We start from the raw sequence: 12,223 nt of genomic DNA on the forward strand, positions 1-12,223 counted from the left end.
TGGTTACGAGGTCGGTCCCAAGGACCGAGCCTGTGTCGTAAACTTTTAATGACCCATTGGGTTATATCCGAATTCGCGTAACATCGGGGTTTCACTGTATATACTTAAACACTTTCCTCTTTTTATGAATTTTTTGTTTTCTGTTCATGTTCCTCTCTTCGAAATATTTCTTTCAATCAGACAACAGAAGAAGTCCAGTTTTTTCGTGAAATTCCCCCATAAAAAGAAATATCATTGTTTCTAATCAGTTTTGTTTTTACTCAGATTGATCTTTTAGCACATACGAAGACTGACGGACCGATGTTGATATCAATATGAAATTTTAAGAATTGTAAAAAAATAAATAATTTTCCCGTAGTGCACTCTTGAAAAAAAGAATTTTGAAATATATAATTTTTTCTACGATTAACGGTTCAGGAGATACAGAGCGTGACAGACATTTGGTTATTATATATATATATACTAATCGCGACCCGCAAAACATTTGCAGTCAACCCGTCTATTGTTGCTCCCAGTTTCACAATAAATATAGAGTGGCAATGCCCTTAATTAATTCAATATCTAAACTTTATATAACTTTTAAAGAAAAGTTTTTGTAATTAAGCACAAAGCTACACAATGGGCTATCTGTGCTCTGCCCACCACGGGTACCGAAATCAGGATTCTACCGTTGTAAGTCCGCAAACATACCGCTGTGCCACTGGGGGGGGGGGGGCTAATATGTTTTAATAACAATGTGAAACATTTTACTATCAACAGGGTGACTTTTTCTCAATTGGGAAAAAACAACAGTAAAAATCATTAAACGTTTCTTTATCGTCACAAAATCTAACCTCTAAAAGTGGTGGTATGAGTGTGGTTACAGTGTCGGTTTGCGAGTCAAATGCTCCAGGGTTCGAGGCGCAATGTCACTGACTCAAACATGCTTCACATTTTTAGCTGTGGCGCGTTAGAAAAGCGACAATCAATCTTTTTATAAATCGTTTCCAGGAGCCGAACAGAACCCCGATACAATGTATGCTGTTGATTAGTAGTTCAACATTACAGTCTTTTATATCTACCTCTGATCTGGCGTTTAGTCCACGTGTTGTATTGTCGTTTAAAAAATACACGCAGTTCTGTGAAAGGTAGGACCGAATGTTTTATTTTACGATAATAATAAAAATGATCATTATTGCTTGTTTTAAAACTAAAGAAACAAGACAAAATACAGTAATACAATTATTAAGTTAACGAACGTTTTTTTCATATTCATTAATTTAGTGGTTCTACGAATAGATTGTTTTGTCTAACAATATTTATTTATTAATAGGAGGGACAAAAATCTCGCTTATATTAGTCCAGGATTTCTCCTGTGTAAATTATTTGTTGACTTTTTTTGTTTCATGTATATTGATGTATACTGTGTGTATGCACAATACAGCTCCGCTGATGTATTAATCATGACAAAGAACTGAAAAAAACAACAAAAAAGAATGGGCATGTATATGTAATAAGAGTGCATATTTTGTTACTATTATGAGGCGTATGTGTCTGGCTTTTGAGGTTCCATGTAGAGCTGCGTCATGCACTTAATATAACATGAACAAGAAGCTTTATAGGGTGCCACATTAATAAACACAATCAATCTATAGTCATGCAGCAGTCTTGTATAACAGCACGTGTACACGGGACCACCATGTACACTAAGCGTTAGTCGTAAAATTACGCTGCCACTGATCACAAAGAACTCTTTTCAAGCTATTGTTTCCCTGCCACAAAAGATATTGGATTCTAACTATGACAGACCTTACCTGCAAACTAGGTTTAGCCTGGCGCCACATGCAGGTGCACGTTTTCTTTTGGTGTTTGTTATGGGTTGGTTTGCTCAAGCCAGTTGTGTAAAAAAAAAAAAAAAAAAAAAAAAAACATAGAGAGAGAAAGAGAGCGTAAAAACAACAACATTGAATCAGTTATCAACGTTTACAAAGTCTATCTAAATAAACATTTGCAATATAGAATGAAGGTTTGGGACAAATAGAAATATTATTAGTAAATATTTACTTGCAATAATATCAAATGTTCAATGCAGTTTTTGATTAAGTTATGTATTTATACTTCTGCTTGGATTGCTGCTATAGTGACATCCACGAATGGTACTGTCTCATCCATTTATCATGCGAGTTAGCCATTTATTATGAGACTTGTATTTTTTCTAATTCCAGAAAATACAAAAATCACAGTCAGAAATATGTGAATATTAAGTAATCCCTCTTATTCAAGTTCAATAACGACTATTTCAAGTCAAATTACCTTTGCACGATGTGATGTTTATTTTTTCGAGCACGTGTTTCGCATGCAGGCAAGACTTTTTGATATCATCAGGACATCACAAAAAAGAGCATGCATCATCGTCACGTTAAAGTAGCCTCCAAACGAACGTAGGGCCTGGGATGCCTTGTGGTTAGGGCACTCGATTCGCTATCTGCAGGTCATGGGATCGAATCCTGTTACCGAACATGCTCGCTCTTTAAATACTAGTGGAGGGTGGGTGTTATAATGCAGGTCAATCCCACTTTTCGTTGGCAAAGAGTAGTCCAAGAATTGGCGGTAGGTGGTGTTGACTAGCTGCCTTCCCTATAGTCTATCACTTCAAAATAAGGACGATCAGCGCAAATACCCCTTGAGTAGATTTGCGCGAAATTCAACAAAATAAGCAAACCAAACGAAAGTCCTCTGGTGGCTCATCGGTAAACTTGAGGGCTATAATGTTAAAAGTAGGGGTTTGATCTCCGCAGCGGACACATCACAGATAGTCAGTTTTACAGCTTTAGGCTAAAATACATCACACCAACGAAATCATATTATATTTCAGCATTCGAGCACCTTGAGAATTTAGAGAACAGCAGACTGAAAATACGTCACCAGTAATACCCAATCCTTACTACAAATATCTTCCCTGATTCCATACAAAAGTGACGTATATTGTTCGAAATATTTTCGAAATTAGCATAACATCTGAAGTACTAATAACGATTACATAAAAAAACATTTCTTTCAAAATGGTTTTATTACAACCGAGATTCTGAACATAAGAAAATGAAGCTCTCTATAAATCTTTTAACATCAACTTTACATTAAATCCTTTATTTGTACAACATGACTTTCAATGAAAATATGATATACAGCTTTAATAAAGTGTAAGTATAATTCCGTAAAATAAACATTTCTCTTTACGCGTTTATGTGAATATAACTGAAAAATTCTAAGTCAGCGTGTCTCGCTTAGTAATAAGCAATATTGAAAGTTAGCATTAGTTGCTTCTAACAGACCTGGCGGTTATCTCATATTAAACCGTCTGCACGTGAATCTTCATGAAACGTAGTAAATAGCTGGTGTTTTAAGGTTATTTCACTGGTCTTAGTAATTGTTTTTCTTTTCTTACACACTGAATCCCTTTTATTCGTATTAAAATGTACACGATATTTGGCGTGCTCGAGAAAACATGATCCAATCAAGCTCCAGGTAACTAGATACACGGATCTTTAAAAATGTAATACACGTTCCCACTTGACTCCATTGTGTTCCAAGATCTTGTCTCCCACTTTGATTCCACTGCGTTCCAAGATCTTAATACTTGTAATAAACGTCTCCCAGTTGACTCCATTGCGTTCCAAGAAAGTGTCAATACGCAACAAAACTCAGCAAATAGGTTAAAGTACACGTGGATCGAGTTATATAGTTCACATCCTTAGAATCTCGTATACGAAACTAAACTGAACCATGATGTAATATCAAACAAGTTTAAAAAAGCATTTGGGAAACTTAGAATGAAAGAAATAACTTACATCAAGTGGTTATTATATATTTAGGCTACTAGGTGGCAGTATGATGCTATGCTAAACTGAGAATATTCCATTTAACTTACGAGGGTATGACTCAGTAAATTAATTCGAATTCATTTTGAATTAATATTCCAATCTTTATAGTGTAAAGAAAGGAATCAAACGATTTTAAAGCACTAAACCAAAATTGTTTTCGTTTTAAATAGGAAAACACCAGGTTGAGAGCTAAGAATAAATATACAATAATAAAAAGTTTAATAAGAGTCCAAAGGTTAATTTTTTCTTCTTTAAATTATCTTCTGCTATGAAAAATTACAATTATATACGTTGGAAAGACAATTGAAGTGTATATATATCTGAGGCTATGTGACATCCCATCTAGACTTGATACTCTGGCTGCTTTGTTCACCTTGTGCAGGAAGGTATTGAAACATGAAATATATTTATTTTATCTTGAATAATAAGTTCCATAACGAAGTTAGCCGACAACTGCAGTTTTGAGCTAGGCCATTTCTCATAAAACTTGTTAGGTCAATCATACAAAATGATATCTAAAGGAACTGATATATTTTGGTGTACATTTTATTTAGATTCGCACGTAAGATGTATTTATTTGTATCCTACGGAAAATATCGAGTGTAAAACTTACGTGTTAAATGAATTGTATAAACAAATATCAAGTATAACATTTAGGACTACCAATACAGTTGTCGAATGGTTATTTTTTTAATTAGTTCCAAGCAAACATAACTTTCCCATAGTGTAATATATAATGTAAATATTAAACTTATAATAATTTCTAAGGTCTAAAGTATGCTATCACTATAAGCGTTTGATGCAGCCGTATGGAAAATAAAGCAAAACATAATAATACTATAATTTTATAGTATTTTTATGATGTAACTAAAAGATTCGATAGGATGTGAACCTAAATTTAAATTGTAGAACGTTTCAGGTATTTTAGTTTTAAAAATGTGTTCAATCTTTGTCTTGGTCTAAAAGACTATAAATGTTTATAAGAGGTATCTACAGATGGCGCTAAGATACATGTTTAGGAATTATTATTAGAGTTGTTCACTAACATTTCCTAGGAGCTCAATTGTGATAATTTAACAGGTTTGTATGGAGAAGATGTCCACCATTGGCAGCATTTCAAACAGCTAAAATTGATACAAAAATATAATCAATCAAGTTTGTCTGTTAAAAACATATATGAAAATCTTTCTCAGAAATGCTATAAATACAGTTCACCTTTTTTCTAATGTAATAAAATTACTACGCCTCACCTTGTGACAAATCCAAAAAATTCCTGGCAGAATTTAACAACTAGTCTTTTTATTAGGATCCATTTACGTACATCTGTATATCACATTCAATTTACTTTATATATATATATATATATATATATAAAATAGACCACTTTTGTGATCGAACAGGCAGTTGTTTGAGTCTTATAAATGCAGAGATGTAGTCATGTCATGGTTTGTCTGCGAGGCAGTGGGTAATAGAAAAGATGTGTTATTTTAAAGGAGCATGATAGCTGATGCTGTCTATCAAAGACAGTTTATTTAACTGTCTGCTCAAAGATTCTTGTCATCAGAACCTATTAACATTGGCAATCGAAACGAAATACGCCTGTCACTAGGAAAAGACATGACCGCCAACTACTGGTGAATTACGGGGAAGGGGATAAAGGAATAAGCTTATAAAATGCGACGGGCGTCAGAATGTGTTCCAATTGACCAATTTCTCCAACAATGATAAGATTTTAGACTACTTCCAGTAGTACAATGCGGACATTACAAAACTAGTCATGCGGCAACCAACAATTACTTTAAAATTATTTTATTTTATATATATATGCCCCCCAGTGGCACAGCGGTATATCTGCGGACTTACAACGCTAGAATCCGGGTTTCGATACCAGTGGTGGGCAGAGCACGGATAGCCCATTGTGTAGCTTTGTGCTTAATTACAAACAAACAAACAATCTTATATATATCTATATATATATATATATAAGAAGGAAAGGCCGGCTTTAATAGTGCTTAGATAACAACCGCGGAAAGTGCTTAACTGGAAAACTGATGTGGTCTGATGAATCGCGTTTCGTCCTTTCCTACGCTGAAAGTACTGGTAAAATAGTGGTCAAACCTCATGAGACTTCAACTCACTTGTGTTATTTTCACATGTCCAGCTGCTAGAGGTGGAGTAATGACTATGGTTTAAGGAATATGGTCCTTTGGTTATTTTCATAAGCCGAAAAACACCTACGTTGTTGCCGATCATGTACAACGCACAATGTTAGATTTTCAACCCGATGAACGAGGTTCTTCCAAGACGATAATGCAACATCGCGATCATATTGTCTAAAATAGACTCAAGAAGCACTAATCTTCTTTGGTTAGCACCGTCATCAGATCACAGTTTGACTGAACGTCTTGGATGAACTTGAAATAACTGCCGTACTCGTCTTTCGACATGTGTGAAATATTTGCATGTCGCATTTATCGACAAATGGGTTACAATCCAACGAGACACCTTTCGGAATTTTGTCGAATCAATGTTATCATCGCAGCGATAGGTGGCCAAATCAGGTTTTTAGCGTTGTGAGTCCGCAGACATACCGCTGTGCCACTGGGGGGGGGGGGGCATATTAGGTAGGTAGTAATAATAATGTGGCTAATTAGCGTAAATAAAGTAATTATCTGTGGTATGAAAAAATAAAAAAAAGGACGTACATATATGCTTTTAAAAGTTCAAAGCATGTTTATGCTCCCGATAAAACTAATCATGATTCTAAATATAACGCTAGAAACTCGATTAAAAACCATCATCAGCTACGAACATTAATAATTCTATCAGAGCAGGCTATGTACATAGAGCGAAAGTACTAATCAACCTGGTATCCACTGACAACAACAGTCAACAGCTGTAATAAGATATGCATATAGATAGGTGTTAACCTGCATCAGTTGCCCCCCCCCCCTCTCCAACTTATCGGTAAATCTGATCTCTTATAACGCTGAAGACCGAGTTTCGATTCTCGTGGTGGGCACAGCACCGATAGCCCATTATGTAGCTTTGCGCTTAACAACATACAAACAAACAAATCCACCTCAGTTATGAGGTTGTACTTCCACTCATCTCATTAGAGATTTCCAGCCTTATACAGCTAGAAAATTCGGGTACGAAACCCTTACGTTACGTAGAAGATGACGAAATAAGACTACTATAAGATATACTTTTAGAAAAATTTGTAGCAACGAATTCAGTATCGTAGACCAACATCAAACAGCAAGTAATCTAAATGATAATAATAATGATATCATAAAAGTTCAGTTAAGTGATTTCAATTACTTTAAACTTTCAGCATTTCTTTGAGATAGGCTTCATAACAACTAGATGTCGCCTTCTTCCGATATGTGCAAGTTGTATAAATAAACAGTGACGTATGTTGACATAGGCGTACGTATACGAGCTGTTGCCCTTATTTTTTTAAAATAAGAACTAAAATCCGAAATAAAACTTTGCAACTAGCATAAAGAAGAGGATATATGATTGATTACTAAACACTTCTGAATTATCCTGTTCCATTTCCTTGATTTAAATACAAATGCACGAGAGAACTTTGAACCATTGTAGTCAATAAACTTGTTTAGTTTATTCATCTTGTTTCGAATATATTTTCTCAATTGTTTTTTCTCTCTTTACAATTATTCTACAAGGAAGGAATTCTGTTACGTTTAATTTATATGAATTCTTTCCCAACGCATAAAAATGCTAAATGCATACATGAACATTAAATCCACATTTCTTACAAGCGTCTTCTCAATTTCAAACAAGCAAATCAAACAAAAAAAAAATAAATAAATAAAAAATAACTGCTTGATATCCAACGAACAAAGTAGGCGGAGAAGAAATTAATTCTAATTTTGTCAACACATTAGAGTCATGACCTTAACTAAGTTACAAAAAATGCATAAATGCGTAGTTTTATTTCTAGTTAAATAGAATAATTTACTCAAGGAGTTTATATTTTAAAATAAATATACAAAAACCGTACGGAGTGAATTGGTTAAACAATGGAAGAACTGTCAGAATCAAGTCTATAGAAACCGCACGGATTGAATCGGTTAAACAATGTAACAATTGCTAGGATCAAGCCTGTAGAAACTTTACGAATCGGTTAAACAATGTAACAATTGCTAGGATGAAGCCTATAGAAACTTTACGAATCGGTTAAACAATGGAACAACTGTCAGGATCAAGCCTATAGAAACTTTACGAATCGGTTAAACACTGTAACAGTTGTCACGATCAAGCCTATAGATTGAATCGGTTGAACAATGGAACAACTGTCCGGATCAAGCCTATAGAAACTTTACGGATTAAATCGGTTAAACAATGTAACAATTGTCATGATCAAGCCTGTAGATTGAATCGGTTAAACAATGTAACAATTGTCATGATCAAGCCTGTAGATTGAATCGGTTAAACAATGTAACAATTGTCATGATCAAGCCAATATTCTTAGTAAATTAATTTAATCGTCTGTAAACGTTTTTAGCAACTGAGGAAGAATCCCAGACTACCTCGAATGAATTCAAGATCAAGTTAGATTCTCTTATATATTTTACCTGGGAAGCATTAAGTGGTCTGAAAGAAATTGAACGAATCGAGTGACAAACTTTATTATTACAGTAAATGTTACTTCGAAATAACTGAACGATTCTACTTTTTCAGAAGGGAAGACCAAGAGAGAAATTGAACGAATCGAGTGACAAACTTTATTATTACAGTAAATGTTACTTCGAAATAACTGAACGATTCTACTTTTTCAGAAGGGAAGACCAAGAGAGAAATTGAACGATTGGAAGAGAAATTATATCTTTCTTTTTTTCGTAAATGTTACTTGGAAAGCATCAGTAGCAAAAATATTAAGGAATCTTTTTTTTTTTCTGTATATGCAAATATATATTTCGATGAATGAGAGAACTATTGGCCAAAACTCTATACAACAGAAACAAAACTGTGAAACGTTTTTTTTTTTCGCTTGAGTAAGGTTTCTTTACCATTGACTGACTACGAAATTAATATTCGGAAACATCAGGATGTTAAACTGGAAATTTTCGGCAACGTACCTGACATTTAAATAGGAGTACTTAGAGGAAAACAAAGGAGCAACCTTGAAATTACAACTTTGCACGAATGCGATTTAGAGTCAGTTTTTATAATACTGTAGTTTACATACCCAATTGTTAAACATTTATTTGATTTTGACCTGTTGCAATTATTTCTTTCCCCTTAACATCGCGTTTATTCATCCAGTTTCGGAGGATGGTAAAGAAATGTTTATTTGAAAAGGACTTTTTTCCCAACATGATTTTCATTATATTAAAAGGTTAAAATTTAGGGAACTTGTGTATGTATTTGAAACATTAAAATCCACAAACGAACAACGTTTTATAGTACACAATTAAAATCTTTATTTAAACCGATCAACGGTGGTAAAAATCATTCTACATGTTTCAACGTGTTGAAGATGACTTGAAATCACACTGAAACATGTAGAGTGACTTTTACAACCGTTGATCGGTTTAGATAAAGATTTTAATTGTGTATTATAAAACGTTGTTCGTTTGTGGATTTTAATGCTACATGTTCACCTTCGATGGTCAACAAAACTTTAAATTACAAGCTTACACTTTGATGTTAAATTGCAGTGTATAAAAACTTAAAAATTCTGGTATGTCACTTATGTAAAGAAAAAGAACCGGTCTCATAATTAAAGTGTTTAAACTCTTTTAATACTAAGTTCTAGAATAAATAATTTGTGTTAGAGGCTTAATACAAGAGATTAGGTTCAACAAAGTATTAATCTTGTCAAACCTCGTGAGAAATTATTAGGATTATGACCAAAAACACAGTTTACAAAACGGTATCAAAATAATCTCTCGGTGACTCAGTTGTAAGTTTGAGTGGTTATACGCTAAAAATCGGGTTTCGATACTCGCGGTAGGCACAACACAAATAGCCCATTGTGTAACATTGTGCTTATTAACAAACAAAAACAATCCAAGTAATAAATTAGTGGAATTTAATCATAGAAAATTTCAAGTTCTGTTATTGTTTTATATGACAAGTTTATTTTCATCATAATTCATCTTAATTTGAACTAGCAATAATTCTATATAGTCTTTCGAGCCACACTGAATTCTATAACAACTGTATATATGTACATATTGTTTGCTACGAATATCATATTAATTTCGTATTCATCATTAATAATTCAGTTCTATTTGCCTGTGAAAATGAACAATTACAGCACGTATTACAAACAGATTCTCTACTTCAGCTGACATTGTTAATTTTTGTTTAAAAATTTTAACCTTTCTTCAAGTGAAAGTGAATTTTTGGAGAAAATTAAAAAAACAATCACATTCTAGTAAAATTTAGTTTTATACCCTAGATATTCTCTTGATATATCGAATAATATATTGGAAACACCAATTTAAAATAATTTTATAATACATACTTTAATATTTAACTACACAGGAAATTACGTGGACTAAATGAATATTTAATTGAAATTATATCGAAATTACAGGACGAAATTACACTTATTGGCATAAACTATGTGTCAGTAAATTGCAAGTATTAAAACTACGAAATCAAATATTTGAATATTGACAAAATAATACGAATGCTTCGGCCCAGAAGTCCACCTTTACAGATTTTTTAAACAGAATGAACCTGTTCAGCTAATGTCGTAATGATGATCGATTTCTGCGTGCAACATTTAGAGTCTGCTGTTTGCCGCATGTTTACAACAGAAACTCTGCACATCTCTTAGCAATACTTCTAATGAGTTGAGTTTCATGTAAGTCTTCATGCTGAAATTTATTAATCGGAGAGTGCTCAGAAATGAAGATGCTTTACAACAGACTGTAGTCCACCCTCTCAACACATTTAATATTTATTGCATTTTTATTTCTTAACATGTTTAACCTGAAAGCTTTCTCTACATAATTTTTATATGTTCAGTTTGTTTGTAGTTATGTACAAAGCTACACAATGGGTTATATGTGCTTTGCCCACCACGAGTATCGAAACCCTGTTTCTAGCGTTGTAAGTCCGCAGACATGCCGCTGTGCCACTGGGGGGCCTCACCAGATAGCTGACTAAAACATCTTCATTACAACATATCCAGAAATTTAGCATAATGTTATTTTGATACCTTCTGAAATCTGCCGTATCAAAATAGTAAAGTATCCCTTCCCATTTATTTTCTAACTGATCTGGCTCTTCTTGCGAGAAATCTCTCAAAGTTCTATGTATGGATCTAAACTCATAAATTGAACTGACCAAAGAAGAACCCATATTCCTGCAGTTCCTTCTCACTATAACAACAGAGACAAATTAAATTGTAACGAGTTATGATTACTGTTCCCTCACCTAGCTGTGATGCAAGAAACAAATTGCTCTACTTGGTCCCTTAAAAATGTTAATGTATTAGAAAGACTTTCATTCCGTGCAGTTTCTCCAGTATCATATAGAACTATATTAGCTTTGTGATACTACTTCCAGGGTTGTCTCCACACTCTGACATTATTACCTGAGATAAAACCTAGACTCATCTACGAGAAGTACTAACGTCCAGTATTGGATAGTCCAAGCTAGGTAGTCTCGAGTCCATTTTGGATGTTTTTTCGTGATGTAGGGTCAATAATACCTTAATACAGGCTTTCCATGACAAACCAGCCTTCTTGAATATAATATGGATAGTTTGTTTGATATAAAACTCTAGATAACTTTGGAAGACCAAAAGAGACTCTCTATGTTTGGTATGGTCAAAAACAGTCTTGTACTGGGTGTATCAACTCCATGAATTCGTTGCGACTTCTAAGCATTAGAAACAACACCTAAGGAAGCAGCAAAATAGCAATGAGATAGTTCAGCTTGTAGCAGCATACCGGGGCCACATTAGAATTCCTCCACACTTCAATCTCTTCTGACAGGTGTGAATAATGGAACACACAAAACAACAACAACTAAGAGCAATAAAAAAATAAGCCAATGGCATAGAACGTCCCATTTGACAAAAAATAAATTTATTGAAAGAACATGTATTATATTATATAAGTGATAATAAGCAATAAACTAAAAATTATACTAATTCACTACACAAAACTAAATGCAAAGATACAATGAAAGTCCCTATCGATGTCTGATGATAGTTTGGTCTTTGCCCTAGTTCTGGTTGAAGTAGTTTTATGGCCAAATACTTCAAAATCTGTAACATTCTTTCCTTCCATCTATGAAGTATTAGATCGTCAAGAAATTAATGTCGCTTTTTTAGATGAAAAAACCCGAACAACTTATATATCAAAACAAAA

General features: G+C 33.7%; 1 protein-coding gene across 2 annotated transcripts in view; it reads left to right on the forward strand.

The window, feature by feature from the left end:
- LOC106464213 (ankyrin repeat domain-containing protein 39-like) overlaps window positions 1-12,223 on the forward strand; it is a 48,733-nt gene that overhangs the window by 34,598 nt on the left and 1,912 nt on the right. The window contains exon 6 of one of the 2 annotated variants that reach the window (XR_002611673.1): window positions 991-1,127. The exons of the other annotated variant lie outside the window; for it this stretch is intronic. The gene's annotated coding sequence lies outside the window, so the exon portion shown is untranslated. The remainder of the gene's footprint in view (window positions 1-990; window positions 1,128-12,223) is intronic. 2 annotated transcript variants of the gene reach the window in all.

Source organism: Limulus polyphemus, unplaced genomic scaffold (genome assembly GCF_000517525.1).
Source record: "Limulus polyphemus unplaced genomic scaffold, Limulus_polyphemus-2.1.2 Scaffold1588, whole genome shotgun sequence".
Taxonomy (NCBI): Eukaryota; Metazoa; Arthropoda; class Merostomata; order Xiphosura; family Limulidae; genus Limulus; species Limulus polyphemus.